General features: G+C 42.7%; 1 protein-coding gene across 7 annotated transcripts in view; it reads right to left on the bottom strand.

The window, feature by feature from the left end:
• ARB2A (ARB2 cotranscriptional regulator A) overlaps positions 1-22,862 on the bottom strand; it is a 413,000-nt gene that overhangs the window by 116,886 nt on the left and 273,252 nt on the right. The gene's annotated exons all lie outside the window — the stretch shown is intronic.

Below are 22,862 nucleotides of genomic sequence, written 5' to 3'. Positions count from 1 at the left end.
CAAAAGGTTTTAATCTCCTGACACGAGTGACCCTAATTTGTAACACAGGATCAAAGAAAGTGTAATGAATTATAGTTATAGAACCAATATTTCACTAGTATCTTCACCATTGTATATGTGGCACCAAACTGTGTTCCTAACTTCCTCTCATGTAAGTGGGTATATATGGACAATTTCTCTGTGTAAAGCCTAGCCATTCTTTGTTAATGCTCTAGGACCTATTTTTCAACATAATAGAATATGCCCCTGAAAGGAAAAAGAGACCTTTATGATGGAACTATGAATGACTTTTCAGATCATAAATACAGAAATAAGCACTGTAATCCATACTTTAGAAGTAATATTTGTCGACATCTTGCACAAATTGAATCTCTTGATTTCCTTGAAAAACCACGCAAGCACGTCCTTCATACTAAATGCTGTTACCTTTAATTCACAGCAAATACTGTCTCAGCAATATTTTCACATTTTTTATTATTTTATCTTATATTTTCTATGTATGAATATTTTAACATTACCTTCATCAAAATAATATATAGGCTATATGAACAATATTTACCATCACTGCTAATTCAGTGTGTATGCATACATTTCCATGCCAGATCAGATAAATGATATGTCTGGCTCTGGGATCTTGCTTCTGGTAGTCCCAGTACTAGGTAATTCAGAGAGAAGCCTATGTAACCTCAGACAATTAAGTAAAGAAGAAGAAAATGTTTCTTTCTGAACCAACTGAAAAAAGAAAAAGTACTCTAGGATGGAAATTTAGTACAGGCTTAATGCCTGCTGCCTGAAGAAAAGGATTTAAAACTTCCTCTGCTAGAAAGATATGAATGTTTCTTGACTTTCTTCGGGCAATTGAAAGGAGCAATAGGGATTTTGTTAATGCTAGGCTAAGATCCCAGATGTATGTAAGGAAGGTAGAGTTTCATATTTAAAAACAAAAATTTTAGCCAACTCAGGAAGAAAACTTAAAATACAATGCTAACTTACTTCAAGCTCTGATAAATGCCTTTTGCCTTGGGACAAAATAGTAAATAGCACATCAAATGGTTTTGGTCTCTATCAGATTCATAAGAGAACACTGTCAGCAACCAACAGTTCTGTGTGGTCCACAACACATGAATTTTCACAACCATCATGACTGTTGTACCATTGGAATGCATAAAAAGCAGTAATTGGTTGACAGTTTCAACCTGCAACCAAGAGGTCAGAAAAGACATCATAGAGGAGTGAAGTGGCAGCAGATTAAGCAGAATTTGGGCTAATAAGTCAAAATTGGAAAGGCTGACTATGAAAATTTCTTGGGCTAGGGACATTTGTTACACAGTTTAAGTGATCAGAAATTGGCTGATACCTGTAACTGAACAGAAATTCAGTGCACATAAACCAGTTTCAAAATGGCTGAAACTGGTTTATGATAATCCTGGTTGAATGTAGTATCAGACTTTAGGTCAAATCAGTTTATAAAACTTCTGTCCCAGACCCCTTCAGGGTTCAAGTTAAACCAGAATCTTCCAGCATCCCAGCATGCTTTCCAGCCCTGGGCTGGATTGTGCTGTCTGCTGCAGAGAGCAGGGCTGGCCCTACCCCTCTGCTCCCTAGTTGGAGCAGTGAGGGCTGGTTTACTGGCCCCTCCAGGCAAACCCCAGCTGGGGTATGGGGCCAGGGAGGGGTGTGAAACTCACCTTCCCCTGAGTACAAAGCTGCCCTGCCCTGCTGGCTTACTTAATGTTGGTTGTGACTGTGTATTACAAATCCTAGAGGCACCTGAAAGCAGGAAGAGGGCATGCAGAATCCTGCTGTTGTGATTGTGGACTGAAAATTCCAGAGACCTTGGGGGGCAGCAGGAAGAGGAAGCGAACACACAACCCATGCTGGCTATGTACCAGACAGCCATGCTCTAGCCCCCTCCCCCAGTTTCTGGCTTGAGCCATTGCAGGCATGTGGCTGCATTTCCTGAATCACAAGTGAATGTCTGTTCATTTGCTTATTGATTCAATATAATCAGCTTAGACTAACCTGCAAAGATTGAATTAATTCAGCCTTGGGCTTTCTGTTTGTACTTAGCCCTGGTATCAGCAGACTCATACATACTGGCAGCACCATGTCCCATTATTCATGTGATCAATCACATCTGCTGCTCCAAGCTGAAAAAACTGGTTTGCTATGGGTGGTTGTCTTGTCTTTGTTTGGGTGTTCTATTCAAATGAGTCTAAAATTAAATTTCTCATGTCTTCTCTGGTATATTTCATTATACTATGAGGGAAAAGGTATCTGAGAAAGCAACCAAGTCCCACATTCAATATGGTGATGGCAGTTTGATACAGCTACACACTGTTGTAGAAAAGCAGTTCATAAGCTATATAGGTTCCCCAAAGCATTGCAATTATTGACTAAAATGGGAGTTTTCATTGATAGTAATCTATTACACTGTCTAAATCAGTCATTCTCAACCTTTTTAGCCTCAAGGAACCCCTCCATAACTTTTGTGAATTTTGTGGTACCGCAGTTGAAAATCATTGTGCTAGATCTAAACTCAGAAAAGATATGGAAAGGGACCTTGAGGCCAAAAAAGTGGAGAATTACTGATCTAGCTGATGCCACTTCAGGGTGGTGGTGCAGGACCTCATCCTGCACCACCCTGTTCTTTCCACTGTCTTCCCCCTTACCACCCCTAGTCTGTATCTCAGGAGGCAGGGGCAGCCCCTGCCAGTGAGGCTGCTCCTGCAGGATCTCACATGCTAGTGACTGCTCCCATGGCTGCCAGTCCCAGAAGTGTGGGAGGTGTGGAAGGGACAAGCCAAGGTGCAAAACATGATGATGTAAAGGGATGTCTGCTAGCAGAGTGCTGTTAGCAGAGCAGAGGGGCCAGCACAGGGGGCTGCTTGGAGGCTAGAAAGGCTGGGAGAAGACAATGCCGGTGGCAGTCTCTAGAGAGGCAGCTGTAGGCACTGTTGGAGTATCTGGGCCAGGTAGAGAATGCTGGATGGGGAAGGAGAGCATTTACCCCCTCACACAGGGGATGGGTGGTATGATACCCTTAATAGGATCCTGCTGTACCCTAGGGTGCTGCATCACTCTGGTTGAGAATCCCTATACTAGAAGGTTCAGGGTGGGATGGGAAGGAAGTGAGAGATCCTATTAATACTAGGCTGAGGTCCTAAGAGGGCAGAGACTCTAAAAGTAGGACAAAGGTATGCAGAAAGTCCTCAAAGAATGTAGCCTGGGGTGGGCAATTATTTGGGCTGGAGGGTCACTTAATGAGTTCTGTTGAGCTGTTGAGGATGACACACATGCACAGACATATGTGCAGAAACACACACACACACAAGTTCCCCAAAGCTCTCCCTGCACCCCCTCCCCAGCACATGCTAGAGTGGTCAGGAGCTGTGCCTGCTACACCCTTGTGGCCCAAAGTGGCATGCAGGAACACAGCATGGTACCAGCCTGGCCTGGCCACAGGCCGGGGTGTTGGGGTGGGAGAAGTGCAGGGGGAAGGGGGCTGGGAGCTATGGGTTATCTGGGCCCAGCCAGGTTGGTGCCGCATTTTGTTGCACCCCCTCCCCCACCCTGCAACACAGCCAGGCCATTTGGGCAGGAGCCATGCCAGAGTCAGGCAGGAGACACACCAGCTGCTGCAGCTAAACCCACATGGCATGGCCTGAAGCGGTGCATGGGAACACAGTGTGGCACTGTACCATGCCCAGCCAGTTTCGGATAGCCTGCATATCCTGGCCCTCTTCCTTTTGCTTCTTCCCTCATCTATCATCAGTGGGAAGAACCATACCTGAGCTTCAACTCTCACCAGGGGCTGGGCTGTCTGGTCTGTGACAGCTACAAGGTCGGAGGTGCACACAGACAGCCTTGCTAGGCAGAAACTTGGCCAGGAGCTCACTGTTCCCTGCCCTGGAGCATATGCTAGGGCTTAGGGAGTATGGCAGAGCAGACTGGGCTGGGGAGGGGAATGGCTGCCTGGCCACTGGTGCAGCTGCTGCAGCCAGCTACAGCATGGGGAAAAGAGAAGGGAGAGCAGCACCAAAAGCCAGGACAGCTGCGGGGCGGACACACTTCTCTTTCAGAGGAGCAGCCACAGCCTGGATAGAATCATTTGGCAAGCCAGATCCAGCCCACGTGTCATATTTTGCCCACTTCTGATCTAGCCCCTATAGAGTTCAGACCTGGATCTGAAGATGATATGAAAACATTTCTACCATGTGGACTATATCAAGCTGACAGAAATTCCAGGTTGCTTCAGGGCTAATTAAAGGTTCACTATTGCTGAAATGGTTATCATCAAGGGACCCAGCTGAAATACCCAAAGAGAAAACTTTGTACACTTATCTTTAATAGTCATTGACTGGGAGCTTTCTTGCTTTGCAGCAGAACTTTCTTAACATCAGGAAAACAGATTTTGGTCAACCAACAAGCATACAGGCTGTTAGAAGTAACGGTGCTGGGTTTGGGATGTAGATTTGATTGTGAAACTACATCAGGCAGGGCAGGAAAAAAATCACTGAGGCTGTTTTAAGAAGTCTAATACATCTGAATACCCGAACTGTCTGAGCTATGCTGCAGCTCAGACATTGCCTCAGTGTCTCCAGGACCCTTGTGTCATGGGGCTTTGGAGATATAAATCAGTTTTCATAGTTGGTAGGGTTGGAAGGGACCTGAGCAGATCATCAAGTCCAACCCCCTGCCATGGCAGGAAAGGGTACTGGGGACAAACGACCCCAGGAAGGTGTTCATCCAGCCTCGTCTTAAAGACCCCCAGGGAGCCAGCACCACTTCTCTTGGAAGTTGGTTCCAGATCCTAGCCACCCTGACAGTGAAGTCCTAGCCTGAATCTACCCTCTGCCAGCTTGTGACCGTTATTTCTAGTCACTCCTGGTAGTGCTCGGGGGAACAGGGACTCCCCAGTGCCTGCCCCCTGACTGGTTGGTAAACGGCCACTAGATCCCCCCTCAGCCTTCTCTTGTGGAGGCTGAGCAGGTTCAGGTCCCATAGCCTCTCCTCATAGGGTCTGCCCTGCTGCCCCCTGATCATGTGGGTGGCCCTCCTCTGGACCCTCTCCATGTTGTCCACAACCCTTCTGAAGTGTGGCACCCAGAACTGGATGCAGTACTTCAACTGTGGCCTGACCAGTGTTGCACAGAAGGGGAGGATCACCTCCTTGGACCCGCTTAAGATACATCTGTGGATGCATGACAAGGTACGGTTGGCCTTCCTGACCGCGTTCCCACACTGTCGGCCCATGTTCATTTTGGCATCAATAATGACTCCAAGATCCTTGTCTGCCTCTGCACTGATGAGAAGGGAGTTCCCCAGCCTGTAGGTATGCTGCTGGTTCTTCTTCCCCAGGTGCAGCACCTTGTACTTGTCAGTGTTGAAACCCATCCTGTTCTCATCTGCCCACCCCTGTAACCTGTCCAGGTCTGATTGCAGCCTATTCCTCCCTTCTAGTGTGCCCACATCCCCCCACATCTTAGTGTCGTCTGTGAATTTGAACAGTGTGCTTTCTACCCCCTCATCCAAGTCGCTGATGAAGATGTTGAACAGCGCAGGCCCGAGGACCGAGCCCTGCAGAACTCCACTACCCACATCCTTCCAGGTCGAATAAGACCTGTCCACCACCACTCTCTGGGTGTGGCCCTCCAGCCAGTTAGTGAGCCATTTGACTGTGTAGGTGTCGACGCCACAGTCCCCTAGTTTTTTAATGAGAATGGGGTGAGAGACAGTGTTGAAGGCCTTCCTAAAGTCCAGAAATACTATGTCCACTGCTACCCCTGTGTCTAAGGATTTTGTGACCTGGTCATAGAAGGCCACCAGGTTGGTCTGACAGGACCTGCCTCTAATGAACCCATGTTGGTTGCCCCTAAGCATAATCTCCCCTGCTGGCCCTTCGCGGACATGTGCAAGGATAATTCTCTCAAAAAGTTTTAGGGTCCATGGAATCAGATAAGGAGCCTATACTGGATCTCCCCTCTTCTTTCCCTTCATGCTCAAGAAACATGTCCCATTCCCTTTCTTTCCCATTTCCGCCTCCCTTACATGTCTTTCCTGCTGTTCTGGAGGTGACAGAAGCTACTGTCCGGCTCCAACCAGGCTGCACAAGAACTGGGCTCAGCCCAGGACAGTGAGAGCTGTGGTGGGTGGGTTCTGCATTCATAGTAGACCATGCCTGGTCCCATGGGTGTTCCTTGCCAGCCCAGGAGCAGGCACATGGAAAGGGAACCTGACTGCCTGATGCTGCTGTCCTAGGCTGAGTGCAGTTTATGTGCCGCCTAGCTGGAATGCTTCCAGAACTTCCCTTTCCCCTGGGATGGTGGATACAGTAGTGGGGGGGAGAGAAGGGGTGGGGAGGTTCCTCTTAGCAGGAAGGGGCAGTGGGGAGGGAATTCTTATCTACTCTAGGGACTTAAGAAAATCCCCGACTGTTGCTCCTGTGGCATGGTCTTGTTACCTAGGAGGCTGTGGGTGGGGGTACAGCCACCCCTACAGTGTTGGTCACTGCTTTCACACCTTCCTTTGTAAAATTCTGAATCTGCTTCTATCCAAAACCAAATGTTCTCCTAAATGAGCTGAAGATACCCAGCTTCCTTCCAGTCTTTAGCATGCATAGTATATTTCAGCAATTGGATCTGGATCCATCAAAAAAGGAAGAAATGCTTTGCATGCCAGGCATATGGCAGAGGTCCAAGACATTTATGGGTAGATGACCTTCATGAAAGTCTGAAGGAGATTTAGATGGTCTTTCCAAGAGTCTGGAGGCATCTATTATCAAAGCCCTGACAGGTACAGGTGTACAGAAAGGTATTCTGTTGTGCACCTGAAGAGGGTTTTTTTCCTATCAATTTAACAAGGGCAGCATGACCAACTCTGTCCATTTGGTGCCTGTTAGGCAGATTTCAATCAGCCTTCATGTACTATAGGTGAAGTCTGGCAAACTATCATGTAGGTGCATGAAACCATAGGTCTCAGACTTCTGAGGCATGCTTTTAGCAGTGTCTTTGGGTAAACCTGAAGTTGGTTGATGAGGTTCACTGTTTTACAATTTTTTTTCATGGAAGATGAACTCTCACTGACATGGAATTTAACAAGGATAAAACGATATGGATAAAAGGATTGGAAGGCACAGAACTAGGTGTGTTTAGCATTGAGAAAAGGTGACATGATAACAGTTTTCAAATATCTGAATGGCTGCTATAAAGACTGGGGAGGACAACTGTTCTTCCCTGCTGCCTAGGGCAGGATATGAAACAATGGCTTCAGACTGCAGCAGTAGATTTAGATTAGATACCAGGAAGAATTCTTTTACTGTTAGAACAGTGAGGCAGTGAAACAGACTGTCCAGGGAACTTGTGGAGTCTCTTTCATTGGAGGAAACTTGTGAAATCTCTTTCAATTAATTGGATAAGCATTGTACAGGAATAATGTATGCATAGCATTCCTTTGTTCAGGCAGGGATTTGGACCTGATGACTCCTAATGTCTCTTCTAACCCTATGACTTCATGATTCTATGGACCATAGCAACTTTATGATTTAAATGGCAGTATGTATGGGGTTTTCCCTGCTGACTTCACGGCCCCAGTTGGCAAAGAACTTGACACTTGAATAGAGCTGGTCACTTGCTGGATATCCCAAATTAACCCATCAACAGGGTATATATAGGACGGAATCTCATCTCTTTAAAGGAGCTTCAGGAACTGCTGAGTGCTTGGTTAGTGCTCTTGGTGTTGTGGGAAAAATCAAAGGGTAAGACTCTGTACTAATAGTGAGATATATTTACTAAGAATGTGAGTTATTTCCTGTGAGTAGGATATATATTGTTGAGGTGTCAAAGATTTGGAGTGTGATGCCAAACCCTTCCTTTGGAAATGGAAAATAATGTGAATAAAACCTGGGCCCCTGAATTTAATTTGCACTTTTTGCCCTGCTCAAAAATAAAGACAGAGTTCATTTCCTAAAGATTGTCTTGTGGAGATAAAGAGAGGCAAAGGAAGGGCAAAAAGGGGTTGCTGACAATCTCCTGGGCATCCTGGTTTGGGCTAATCTTGGTCCAGGCTCTCCCAGAAAATGAAAGATATTTGCCACATGAGTAGGAGAGAGGATAAAGACTTTGCAAAGTTTCTGCCAGACTCTTAATCATGACATGAAGACTTCAGGTGAAAAGTGAAAAGAGTATGTCCAGTGCACTGTAGCCAAGGAAGAGGCAGTAGGTTCTCTGTATTGTAATGTTTTTAATTTGTTGGCTGTACCTTCTGTAGGTTATTATAATAGAGATCAGAGGGATGCTGTCTGAAGAAGCTTGCTTTCTTGTGGGGACTACCGTATACAAGCCCAAGGAGTGTGAACAGCCTGTAGGTCTCATCCGTCTTTGAGTTGAAAAGGTTCATGTCCCCAAGTGAACAGTTTAGTTATTCCTGATGACTGGAGTCAGGAGGGTCTTCTCACTATACAGCCAGGGTGCATACAGGGAACTACTCTCTAGCATGACGGATGTAAGCAATCTTCCTTGTGCTCCTGCAGGAGCCTTTCCATAAACACAAACAATTTATCAAGGACAAATAGCCCAATTTTGCCTAAAGTGCAAAATAGTAATGCAGATATGGAGACTATCAGTAGAATGGACTTTTACTGAAAATACCCAGACTTTTAAGAGACTTTTCCTTTGGAATTGTTTTAGGAAGCTTTGGATGCTTTACTCTTTCTCAACTAGGGCCAGGTATCCTGGCACCAGATATACTTGCAGCCCTGGTGAGGAACCTGGCATTTTTCGTCCATGCTCTTCATGCTCAAGTCTGCCACAAAGCCTTTCCAGGATTTAACAATCCACTCTTAATAGACAGTGCCTAGGGACAGACATTCATAAAACCTGAGCCTGAATAGACTAATCTTTGCAGGTTAGTCTAACCTGGCTAGGTTAATCCAGTTTCTAACAGTACAGACATCCCCTCTGGACTGAAGAAATGCAGGCACATGCCTGCAGTGGCTCAGGCTAGATGCCCTTCTCTTCCACTGTGCTGAGCTGGGGAGCCTGGCCACGCCCTGGCAAAATGCTCTGATTAGGGAGGGGTTCTCCCCCCTGCCCCCCGCTGTTGATAACAGAGCATTGAGTTACACAGCAGAGAGTTACACAGGGAGTTGTTAGCATTTATCAGCCCACTAGCAAAACAACAGCCTCTCTCATTAGTTCAAGCTCTTCTTAAACAACTTTTTCCAAGGAAGGAACAGAAGGCCACTACCAGCTACCTGCTGATTAGCTCAAAAAAAGCCCTAAGCCAACACTGTCCTGTCTGCCTTTGTCCCCTCTCTCACCGTAGCCAGCATATGGTATGCTGAGAGGTGTCTGTGTAAGGCAGAGGAGATGGGGAAATCCCTCTTTGAGCAGGGAGTGGGGGGGGGGGAGAAGCAGGAGGAAGCCAGGCAGACGCTGCTGTACCTGCAGTCTCTGCCAAAGCTGCAGCCAGGGAGCAGAGGGGAGGGGCCAGCCCTGCTGGGCTGGAGCAGAGCAGAGCCCCATCCAAAGTTGCAAAGCATCTGGGATGCTGGAGGATTGATTTAACTTGGACCAGGAAGGGGTCTGGGACAGAAGTTTTATAAACCGGTTTGACCTAAATCAGTTAAGTCTGATACTACATTCAACCAGGTTTATCTCAAACGGGTTTCAGTCATTTTCAAACTGGTTTATGTGCACTGAACATCTGTTCTGTTACAGGCTTAAACCAGTTTCTGATCACTTAATGTCAGTTTATGTGTAATGTCTGTCCCAAGCCAGTGAGCCTACAAGTAATGGAAGGCCAACTGTTTATCAGTCTCTTGCACTACCTATAGCAGGATGTCAAGTGTTTTATCCAACTTTAAAAATAAATCAATAAGTGGAACCTTGGCCATACTACTTAGGTTGTTTATAACACTAAAGCATGGGCATTTAGGGAGAAAAATCAGGAAGGCCAAAGCATAAATCAAAAAATAGCTGGCAAGGGACACAAAAGGCAACAAAAAGCATTCTTTAAGTATGTAAGAAGTCAGAGGAAGACCAAGAAAAGCGAAGGTCCTTTACTGAATGTGAAAGAGAATGTAATAATGAATGATGTGGAGAAGGTTGAGATACTTTTTTCCCTTCAGGGCTTAAGGAACTGTCTGAGGTAACTGTAGAGCCATTGGCTATTATTTTTGAGACCTTATGGAGGCTAGGTGAAGTACTAAAAAACTGGAAATGGTACTGTCCTGTTCTTAAGATTATTTCCCATCTGTAAAAATATGAACAAGAGGATCCAGGGAATTATGATCCACTGTTTAACCTTAGTACCTGTATAGATTCTGAAGCATATCATCAGGGAATCTATTTCTAAGCATCTAGAGGGTAACACAGTGTGATCAGGAAAAAGCAAAATTAGTTTGTCAGGAGAAAATAATGCTTAACAAATCTGATTTCCTGCTATGACAAGGTAGATGTCATAACTAGTATTTAAATGGAGGGGGAAGGGCAGTGATAGGGAGCAGTGGATGTAATATTAACTTTAGCAAGGTTTTCAACACAGTCTCCCCTGACATTTTCATGCAGTCCAGATGGAACAGTTTTAGGGCGGTTGTATAACTGGTTGGATCATCATGTTCAAACAGTAGATTAATGCTATATGCTTCTAATCAGTGGTGAAAGAACAGGTTAGGGACTATTTAGAAAAACTGACTTGTACAAGTCCATGGGGCCAGACACGATGAGCCCAAGGATGCTGAGGGAGTTGGCCAATGTGATTGCAGAGCCCCTGGTCATTATCTTTTAAAACTTGTGGTGATTGGGAGATGTCCTGGATGACTGGAAAAGGGCAAATATGGTGCCCATCTTTAGGAAAGGGAAGAAGGAGGATCCAGGGAACTACAGACGAGTCAGCCTCACCTCAGTCCTTGGAAAAAATCATGGAGCAGGTCCTCAAGGAATTCATTTCAAAGCACTTGGAGGAGAAGAAGGTGATTAGTAACAGTCAGCATGGATTCAACAAAAGCAAATCACGTCTGACCAACCTCATTGCCTTTTATAATATAACTGGCTCTGTGGATGTGGGAAGAGCAATGGACATGATATGTCTTGACTTTACCAAGAATATAGCCATGTTGGTCTAAGGACATAGGCAGACAAAGTTCTCTGGGTATGTCTGATATCTTTTAGTAGACCAACTCATATAGTAAAGAAGCCAGAGGCTGGTATGCATACAAGAAAGCCAGTCAGTGAAAATGTAAATTGAGGAGTCAGTGGGTGAGAGACCGGGGGGTGGGGGAAAGGGGAGGGGGAAGGAGAGCAGGGAGCGGAAGGTGTGGGGAATGACTGTAGCTGGTAAATAGTGGAGAGGTACCTGGGGAGTCACACATTAGGCAGGTTGCATGCATACCAGCCTCTGGCTTCTTTACCATTCATTCCATCCAGGAAGAGCTCACACCAACTGCAGATGCTTCCTCAGCCTGATGAAGGATTTGCAAAGAAGAATTTTTCCAGCTATCTGAGTTGGTCTAATGAAAGAGATCAGATTTACTCAAAGACCCTTGTCTTGACTTTAGCAAGGCTTTTGATACAGTCTCCCACAACATTCTCACAAGCAAGCTAAGGAAATGCAGGCTGGATGAATGGACTGTAAGGCGGCTAGAAAACTAGCTGGATCATTGGCTTTAGAGGGTAGTGATCAATGGCTCGATGTCTAATTGGCTGCCAGTATCAACTGGAGTGCCCCAGGAGCATTGCCAGCAGATCAAGGAAAATGATTCTTCCCCTGTTTATGACCCTGATGAGGCCACATCTAGAGTATTTTGTCCAGCTCCCCCCCCCCCCCCATGCTACAGAAAGGATGTAGACAAAATGGAGAGGGTCCAGAGGGCAACAGAAATGGTTAGGTGGCTGGGGCACATGAGTTATGAGGAGAGGCTGAGGGAACTGGGCTTATTTAGTCTTGAGAAGAGAAGACTAAGGAGGGATTTAACAGCAGCCTTCACCTACCTGAAGGGTGGTTACAAAGATGGTGGACCTAGACTGTTCTCAGTGGTGGCAGATGACAGTACAAGGGGCAATGGTCTCAGGTTGCAGCAAGGGAAGTTTAGGATAGATATTAGGAAGAACTTTCTCACAAGGAGGGCAGTAAAGCACTGGAATAGGTTGCCCAGACAGGTTGTAGAATCTGCACCCTTGCAGGTTTTTACGACCCAGCTGGACAAAGTCTTGGCTGGGATGAACTAGTTGGGGATGGTCCTGCTTTGAGAAAGGGATTGGACTAGATGACCTGAGGTCCTTTCCAACCCTAATTTTTGATGATTCTTCTTTATCAGTCACTGAAAACTGCTATTGGCTGGTAGTATTTAAACTTTTGATTTAAACTCTTAAGGCATGTGTTCTTTGAGCAAACGTCTTCTACTGTCAGAATAAGAAAGTGTACCCTAAATGGAGCAATACAAAAAAATCCATAAAGTACATTGTCTGGCAATACTTGCACAAGGGTGGAAAAATGTACTGAGGGAAGAATAAAAAATTAGGATAACAACACCTCAACCAGGGAATAGAATTAGAGGGAACAGCCATACTGATTATTAATAATGAAATATATGAAGCAGCAAAGAAGACTGGAAATAGGAAAGCATTTGCTTTGCTAAGTGACAAGGTCAGTGATATGAAAGCAGCAAGGGACATCGAGATGGCAAATATCTGCAAATTACTTCAACAGGATGGAATTCCCATGGTTTGAACCTGCTTCCTAATGATTTCATGAAGTTGGACACACTAGAAAATAACTATAAAAACAAAAGGATTTATAAAATACGCAAAATTTTCACTATTAAAAATTCAGTCTTTAAAAAGAAACAAAAAGAAAATCATGGCAAGGATAAAATGGTAACACTGAAACTTCCCAACAAAACAGAATGGGGAAATGTGACAATTGCATTTGAAGGTTTATTAAACAAAGAAGTTCTAGATGAAACACTGAAGCTTTTGAAGGGGTAAATGACACTATGCTCATTGAAGATATCTTTTATGATCCTTTTCAGAACATTTGGAATGTTCTACAGCCAAGTATGTCTGCAAGTGCTCTATCTGAATCAGATAGCCACTTTTGTCAGACACTTTTTCAACTTATAGCCAAGAGAAACTCAAGTGGTTTTGAGAAGTGCATCTCCACTCACAAGTCAGGAAGAAGGAAAAATGAAAGTCTTTGTAGATGGTAAGAGTTTTACTACTATTCAACACATGCTGCTGCAAACTGATTAGATCCATGGTTTAAAAGTGGTAATGTTAGCAATGGCATCATTGTTACAACATTTGACTGGATTACTAAATAAACAACACACTCAGATCTAGATGCTAGAGAAGAGTACAGCCTCTTGAGATATCTGGGTCAGGACTACAATTCTACTGTTAAACATGCTGGTCCTAGAAAATGGTAACATGGGCTTTGTATAACACAGCTGATGACTCATTCTTGTCTGCTGCTTTTTTGTGAAAGGAACTGGTTGGTGATTAGAAATACATAAACAAAAAATATTAAAAAACAGGCTAATGTGAAAGAGTCAATGGGCTTGATTAATTTGTGCAAATCTTCAGCTTAATGAATAAATATTATAACAAAAGTTCAGAATCAGAATCTGTGGCTCTTTAAACACAGATTCTGGTTAGAGAAATCGTAGAAGAAAAGCCTGAGATACGATATCATTTCCAAGATTCTGTAAGTGACTACACTGCTTAAGTTATATTACCCTTGTTTATAATGGGATGACTAATTCCACCTACAATTATGACATTTACTATATATATTCAGTATATGTCATAACTGTAGACAGAACTAGTCATCCCATTATTAAACAAGGATCATATAATATAGTTTATATAGAGAAAGAGGGGGGAGGAGAGAGTAAATGTCATATATATATATGACATTTATCATATAATGTGTACATATATTGATACTACATTATTAGAGTCAGGTGTTTACTACAACATTTGGAAATATATCCCATTTACTGTTGGTCCTTAATAATGTACTATTTTAACTATATTATAATTAATATATGATGGATAAACATGCAATAAGTATGTGCAGAGATATTATTTTTTCAAGTTTTTCTTGAAGGGAGGGTAGTAAAACCCTGGAACAGGTTACTCAGAGAGGTGGTGGAAGCTCCATCCTTGAAGGTTATCAAAACACGGCTATACAAAGCTTTGACTGGGATGATTTAGTGGGGGATGGTTCTGCTTTAAGTAGGGGGTTGGACGAGATGACCTCTGAGGTCCATTTCAACCCTAACTTTCTATGATTCTATGATTCTCTGAAAACAAAGGTTATGCATTACCTGCATTATAACACTAGCTATTTATTTAATATTTCTGTTTATTTAAAAATGAATAATATTTAGTGACTAAGAAGGATAATGTACAACTAAGACTCCTCCAAAAATCTTGCATTTCTGTGCACTGTTTTTGTTATCATCCCTTCATCTTACATAGCTTTCTAGATCATTGTCATGTCTACTTTTACCTTGGTGCACATCAGCCATCAAAGATTCTTATGAGTCAACTAATATATGGACTTCTTGTTGATTCCACTTATACGAGTAACCTTAACATTCTTTTCTAGAACAGCAACACAGCCTCTCTTCCCAAGTGCTAGCTCGCTATAGAGCAGCTGCTTGGGCATTTGCCTATGATCCATCTGTACTACATGTTCAGCCTAAGGCAGCTGAGCCTTCACTATTAATGCTTCAGTGCTCATGCAGTCAACACACTGAAAAACCTCAACATTTCATGCCAACTAATCCAAAACAAGAGATGCAGGAATCTTTGGTGCAGTTTCTTTAGCTGCTGCATGTGCCTTCTGCAAACTGTCCAACTTGCCCATCCATACAGAAGGACTGTATGGCAGGCAGATCGTGCCTGACCAATCTAGTTTCTTTTTATGACCAGGTTACAAAATGCCTGGACACAGGAGGAGGGGTGGATGTTGTATACTTGGACTTCAGGAAGGCCTTCGATACGGTATCCCACCCCATACTGGTGAACAAGTTAAGAGGCTGTGACTTGGATGACTACACAGTCCGGTGGGTGGTGAATTGGCTGGAGGGTCGCACCCAGAGAGTCGTGGTGGATGGGCCGGTTTCGACCTGGAAGGGTGTGGGCAGTGGGGTCCCGCAGGGCTCGGTCCTTGGACCGATACTCTTTAATGTCTTCATCAGTGACTTGGACGAGGGAGTGAAATGTACTCTGTCCAAGTTTGCAGATGACACAAAGCTATGGGGAGAAGTGGACACGCCGGAGGGTAGGGAACAGCTGCAAGCTGACCTGGACAGGTTGGACAAATGGGCAGAAAACAACAGAATGCAGTTCAACAAGGAGAAATGCAAAGTGCTGCACCTAGGGAGGAAAAATGTCCAGCACACCTACAGCCTAGGGAATGACCTGCTGGGTGGCACGGAAGTGGAAAAGGATCTTGGAGTCCTAGTGGACTCCAAGATGAACATGAGCCAGCAGTGTGACGAAACCATCAGAAAAGTCAATGGCACTTTATCGTGCTTCAGCAGATGCATGACAAATAGGTCCAAGGAGGTGATACTTCCCCTCTATCGGGCGCTGGTCAGACCGCAGTTGGAGTACTGCGTGCAATTCTGGGCACCACACTTCAAGAAGGATGCGGATAACCTGGAGAGGGTCCAGAGAAGGGCCACTCGTATGGTTAAGGGCCTGAAGACCAAGCCCTACGATGACAGAGTAGAGAAACTGGACCTTTTCAGCCTCCGCAAGAGAAGGTTGAGAGGCGAACTTGTGGCTGCCTATAAGTTCATCACGGGGGCACAGAAGGGAATAGGTGAGTATTTATTCATCAAGGCACCCCCGGGGGTTACAAGAAATAATGGCCACAAGCTAGCAGAGAGCAGATTTAGATTGGACATTAGGAAAAACTTCTTTACAGTTCGAGTGGCCAAGGTCTGGAACGGGCTCCCAAGGGAGGTGGTGCTCTCCCCTACCCTGGGGGTCTTCAAGAGGAGGTTAGATGAGTATCTAGCTGGAGTCATCTAGACCCAGCACTCTTTCCTGCCTATGCAGGGGGTCGGACTCGATGATCTATTGAGGTCCCTTCCGACCCTAGCATCTATGAATCTATGAATCTATGACTGTTAGTACTTCTGCCCAATAGACTTGATGGTCTATTGACTTGACACTTTCTTAATGAACATTTCAAAGATCACATACTAGTTTGTGGTACAAGAGCTCATCAATACAGACATGATTACTTAGGATACTTCTGAAATTCAGAAATGATGAGCAGTCCTTTTCTGCCTATGGTTATGGAAGGCTTAACATATGGACAGGTTTTTTCAGGAGGAGACAGGTGATCTTGGTTTTGTCAAGTTTATGGCTAGCCTGAAGGCAGATGCAGTAGCAACAAATGGTTCACGAAGAGCGGAAGATGTGGAGTTTCTGCATGGTTTGTTTGGCCAGCACTAAAGACTGCTAACAGTATAGAGACATTGAGCAGATTCCCAACATTGCAAAGAACACATTCTGGTATATACTTTGATGTGACCAGCCACACTGTCCAATACACCTGCATAGAATATCTTTAAATGATTGGTCCAAGAACAAATACATTCCTGCTTCTCTTTATTAGTGGTTCAGAGACATTGTGGTCAGTCTTGGCTTAGCCACATATACCATCAGGGAACTGTCCAAAAAGCTCTATTAGGAACTGTTCATGGTAGCCATGCCAAGCTTCTCTATGAGGCTTCATACACCAGGTCAAACAACTATGTCAAGCACTTTAGTGGTCTCAGCAAAGGTCAAGTAGATATTTTGCTCCCAACACTTTTCCTAGATTTTTAATCCTTGCAGTCAGTGTAAATCCATAACTCCACAAATGAGACTAAGGGTTATCCAGTGTTCAAGAAGTCAGATGAAGGCTCAAGGACAAATCTTTAAGTTTGCTTTACTGCACCATAAGTTCTAACTTGCAAAGTGTAGTCTCCAAACATGCTCTTTCATGATTTGGCTCCTTTTCCTGTGCTCAAATAACTCATCTGCAATCCAAAGTAGTTGAAGTAACTTTTCCATTTGGAGAGGAGTGGTTGTAATTTATTAAGTTTTAACAGAATACAGAATGAAGTCTGTTTTAATAGAATACAGTCCTTTTTGGTCTCAGGACCAAATCCTTCTCAGTACAGCTTCCAGATTCTGCTCCCATTTGAGAGAGCCTTATTTAATTTTTGAACTCAGAACCTTCCTGAACACCCTGTGTTCTGGGTTCCTCAGTCCTCTTTTTTGGGATTGTAGTGAGATCCAGGCAGACTTTACCAACTCACTGGTCTGAATTCTGGTTCCGGTTCCAATCCTATGGCACCTCTGCCCTGATTCAATCGTCCCATCCAATTTAGTTCTCCAAACCATCTACCCAGCCCTTCCAGCAAGTGACCTCAAAGCTGGGTCCTAGTGTTCAGGAGGTTGGTTTTTGATTAACTCCTAGCTTCCATTCCTCTGCTTTGCTACTGCTGTGTTAAACATATTTTTAAGGGACTATGTGTTGTACTTACAATTGCCCCTAAAAAAGGACACAAGGGCAAAAAACTAGTGGCCTGGGAACTGTGCTGACAGATACAAACCCATTATTTCCCCTATATTTTAAACAAGACAGATTTAAGAATTGAAGATGCCAGCAAACAGACAGAAACATTTTCTCAAACCTCCCCCTTTTTTAGATTAATAAAGCAATCTTTTAACCTAGAAATCTATGTATTTGATGGACAAAACTACAAACAATGAGAGGCCATTATGAGACTGCAACTCACTCTAACAAGATATTCAGTCATCAGGGGCAAATAGTCCTGGACCCCATATTCAGACAGGATATATTCTTGTGGGAAGAATGAGAGGAAAATGGAATTCTCCCTTAGTGGAAAATTTTAAGTACTGGGATAATGAAGAAAAAATCATTTAGCTCCTCTCTAACAACTTAGAGCCTGTCCTATACTCCCTAGGTATATTTGCTTTACTTGCATAATGAAAAAGAGTCAACACTGAACAGAACTCCCTATTTTTACTTTTATATTACTATTGTATATTGCTTAATTATATCTATTTTTGTAATATCGTATACTATGTTCGATTTTAATTTTGTTTAAACTGGTAGAATGTGTAATCTTATCGTATGCTTTTATCAAAATCAATAAAAGGTATAATTTCATTACTACATTGATATATAATTGTTCTGTCAATTTTACTGTATTATTTTAGCAAAAGCTGTAAATAAATTACTATTACTACTACTACCTATGGTCATACTTTACTGGACCTGAATCCCATTTACTTTATGGGATATATATATATATATATATATATATATATATATATATATATTGACCTGGCAATATAAGGGGTTTTTAAATTGGATGACAGTGGGCATGTCTACATGAGACACTTACTCCACAGTAGCCTAATAATACTGCATAGTAGCATGTCACAGTACTAATGGTGCTAATACACTACCGTGCAGTATTATTAGTCTACTGCGCAGTAATGTCACTTAAAAGATGTTCGCCAGTGCAACTGTGCAGTAATTCTGTTCCTGCACATTTAATGTGCAGTAACCACTGCACAGTAGCATCTCAGGCAGACACCCAGTGTAACTTATAAATAGGTTTGTGTCCATGATTAGGGCCATTCTTCTTTAACAAGAGTTGTGTCCCTTCGACTCTCCTAATATAAAAATATAGTCCTACTACCCTCCCACCGGTGCAGGGCAACCATCTAACTGCTAATCCAGCCTTCAAACATCCTCCATATCTATAGGCTGTGAACTGTAAATATAAGAATTAAAAAATATGCTGGATATGTAAAACTATTTAATGTATATGGGTGAACATTCTTCCATCATGTCATTTAGATATAACTTAGTTAATCTGCAAGTTTCAAGAACAACAGGATAATTTTGTAAATACACATGCTACGCCCACTATACATGTGGGTGGGAAAAGGCTTTTCGTCACAGATATAAAACAAGGGCCTTTGCACTTTGCTTCTCTGGCCACTTGCAGACCAGTAGATATAGCTCCCATTGTGTGTGTCTACAGATGCAATTAAGGTGCCTGAATTTTCTGTGTAGAAAATTTAGGCTCATTCAAACACTCTTGGGTACACATCTATACTCATACCCTGTTGGAAGCAAACTGAGCTGGACAGGAGCAGCCCAGTCCAGGGCTGCTCCTGACTTGCTCTGCCGTCAAGGGGGCTTAGGCCCAAGCTCTGGAGGGCAGATAGCTGTCCCAGCTTGGAGAGCAGCTCCCCACAGCTGGGGGAAGATCAGGCTGGCCCCAGGCCCCAGGGGGAAGGATGTGGGGATGGAAGTGGGGTGCAGGGAGCTGTCCTGATTGGGCAGGCAGCTCCATCCCAGCTGGTACAGAATCTAATAATCCAGTCATTGTCTTTAATTCAAATACATTCTCTATTAGAAAATGCAGGAACAATGGGCACAGTGGCAAGCTAGAATGGGTACAAGATAGTTAAAAAAAATATGTGTTTACATGCATGGGTGATAATTTAGGCATACAGTATTACAACTGTAAACTTTAATTATCTATTCATAGAAGGGATAGAATCTACTGCTATTATATTTACAAATGTAAGCTAGCCTGGAACCTCTTTAAAAATGTTGGCCATTACTTTCAAATATATTTACTATTTTAGGTAGTTTCAATGTATTTTATCAACTGTAACATGGTCTGTAATGTCAACTGAGAAGCTAATGTACATAAATATGCGATACCACATATTTTAAAATATAATATGAAAATATTAAAAACTATGACAGTTACTTTGTAGAATAGTACCGTCTCTTAATTAGCATATCAATATGCTACAAAACAGGAGCATATTCTCAGGAGAATTGTATGTAAATTGTGGCTGGGAAATAAAGGCGAAGGAGAAAAATGCAAAGTCTGGAAGTTATGGGGAAAAGTTTTCCTGAAGACTTTTTTAGAGGGAGGACCTAGAGTTTTTTTCTCCCAAAGACTCTATTTGCTTCTTGAAGGAGACAGCAACTGCCGGTACATATTTCTCAGGACTTTCAAACTTTCATTTCACTCTTGCCAATAAAAATTGAATAACTGGTGCATTCTTGAGAAGAATTCACTTCTGCTTTATGATTAGAATTTGAATGAGAAAACATTCAGAAAACATTAGAATTTTTCCTTGAGAAAAACAACACTAGATCATGAGCAGGTTTTTGTGTGGAGGAAGTTTGTCTGGGTTGGTGTTGTTTCCATAGCAGATTCACTGTCTCCTGAGTGGGATACTCTGTCATGATACCACAATCTGCACACATATAACATCCTTCATTAGGAATTGACATTACAATTACACCACAGCTTATCTTGACTAATACACACAAAAGTGATAAACCAAATATCAGAAACAATAGATACAACAGTTAAAATTTTCGAATAGCAACAAAGAATGATTTTGCCCATTTCTTGATCAATACGTGGCTAGTAAAACTCCTGCTTGCAGTAGAGAAAGCAATATGATATGAATCAATTCTTGCACTGCAAAAGGAAATGTCTAAAAATATGATTCTAGAATGCCCAATTCTATGGGCTCTAGGACATACTGATCAGAGATCTACTGAAAGTTATATCTATAATTCTGATTATTACTGTAATATCTCACAACTACAGAAAATAATCACATACAGATACATTAGAGCAGAATGCCTCTAAAATCTAGGATTTGTCACCATTTTAATTTTCAATCATTTGAGTTTTAGAACTTTAATTGAAAAAGTTTGGCTTGTATTTAAAATGCAAGATCTTCATATCATGATTCAAAAAAATATTTCAGCCATTTTAAACAATTTAAGCCCCCCAAAAGTGATAAGGATGCTTCAATGCCTCACATGTGCACAATTCAATGAATATTCACCTAATCCATACATTTCATTATTTTGTAAATGTAAGCAATTCCAACAGTATGACATTAATGTGGTATTTTATGGTCTGCTTAAAAAGGTATAGTTGTGTATTTTAATTACACAAAATACTGCTAGTACTATTTTGTGAACATTGCAAATAACACTCACTGTATAGTAGCTGCAACTTTATTAAAACCTTAAATCTAATAAAACAGTGACCCAGCTACTCTCTCTTCCTAAAATCTTAATACAGGGTTTATGGGAGAAAAGCCTTTGAAGGCCTATAATAACCTGGAAAATATCAAGTTCCCAAATACACTTTTCATGTGGGGAGAATCAAGCTTCCTTGCTGATTTGTCTTGGCAGTAAAATTTGCTTGCTGATAAATGTGGAGTTACTGTTGTCTGTCTTAGTCCACCTACAGTTACCAAGTCTGAGGCTAAATTGGCTAAAACAAGCAACTCCTACCAGGGTACCAGTAAGCCCATACAGAATGCAGGAGAACTAGCTAGTGGTATACAAACCGAAATAAATAACACGGCTGAACATCCTAGAGTATTCAAAACACACTAATCAAAACAACTACATACCAAGCAATCTAGTTGTCCTCTGGGAAGCACCATGCTGCAAATAAGTTATTGTGACAACAGATTCAACCCCACTAATCATGATACAGGCTAAATTTATGAAAACTCACTGCTAGGCACTACCAAATGCTGAATAGGGAGAAAGACAGAGGAGACAGCAAGGAAGAGAAGGAAAGGGAGAAGAACCTATTTTTGTCATGGTATTCAAACTTGTGTGGAAATGGAAAATAGATCTTATTTGAAAATATGTTACATAACAGGATTTTAAACATAAATTTGCAATTAGTAGAGACATATCAGCCTTTCAAAAGGCAGTTAACCTTTCAAAAGGTTAACTACTTCAGGTTGTCTGTAGGTGAGAACAGAGGGTTCATATATTTAAAAAAAATGCTATTCCCTGTATCTACAAAGAAGCAAAGTTTTGAAAATGAAGTAAGTGAACGTGTCAGCTGACCATAAACATACATCACCAAGTACCCTAGTCTAGACATAATCTTTAGTAGGATCCAAACCAGAGCTATGAAGGACCAGAACCTAAGGGTTTGTACGAACACAAGAGTTATACCAGTTTATCTTAAAACAAATTATTTAACACTGATTTAAACTGGTGCAAAAAATGCACCAATACTTATATCTAATTATAGCAAGCTTATTTCATTGATATTACCTCCTATATTATTAATTTAAGCCTAACAGAAAAAGGTCCAGTTAAGGCATGGGCAAACAAACCAGTGACTATGAGATACGTGATGGCAGGGATTTATAGCACATCAACTGCTTTCTGGTAATTGCGTGTGTGTATACATTTATCCCATTAGAAATGAAAGCTGACTTGTGGTAGCTTATCCTGCTTAGGGTCCATAAAAGTGTTCAGATGAACCAGGGAAAGTTTAACAGTTTAGATTAAGTGGTTGAAAATCCTACCTCTTTAAGGTTGTGCAAGTGCTCATTGGCTGGCTGCCTGTTCTACAGACAGACTGCACTGCAGGGGGCATCCAGCCAGGGGACCAAAGCATGCATCCCAGAGTGCTTTGCGGGATCCATAGTCTGCCTGGGACAGGTGACAGTAAAGAAGGAGCAGGTCAGGGCTGACTGGCTGTCACCCAAGCAAACCATGCCTCCCCTCCTAACAACACCCCATTTCTCCAAACCTCTGCTGTATTTTAAAGCAGAGGCTCTGGCTCTGGAGAGGTGCTTTGCCTGTGGTGCAGATGGGACCATGCCCCACCACTGTAGCCAGAGCTGGGCTCTGGCCATGGAGTGGGGGCTTTGACCACAGTGATCCTGGGGTTCTGGCCACAGGCAACTCTGCCTTTGCCAGTAGAGTAGAAGTCCTTCTCAGGAGAG

The sequence above is a fragment of the Alligator mississippiensis genome, chromosome 3, assembly GCF_030867095.1.
Source record: "Alligator mississippiensis isolate rAllMis1 chromosome 3, rAllMis1, whole genome shotgun sequence".
NCBI classification, from domain to species: Eukaryota; Metazoa; Chordata; order Crocodylia; family Alligatoridae; genus Alligator; species Alligator mississippiensis.
The sequence above is the reverse complement of the archived record's forward strand: the minus strand, read 5'-3'. Positions and strand labels throughout refer to the sequence as shown.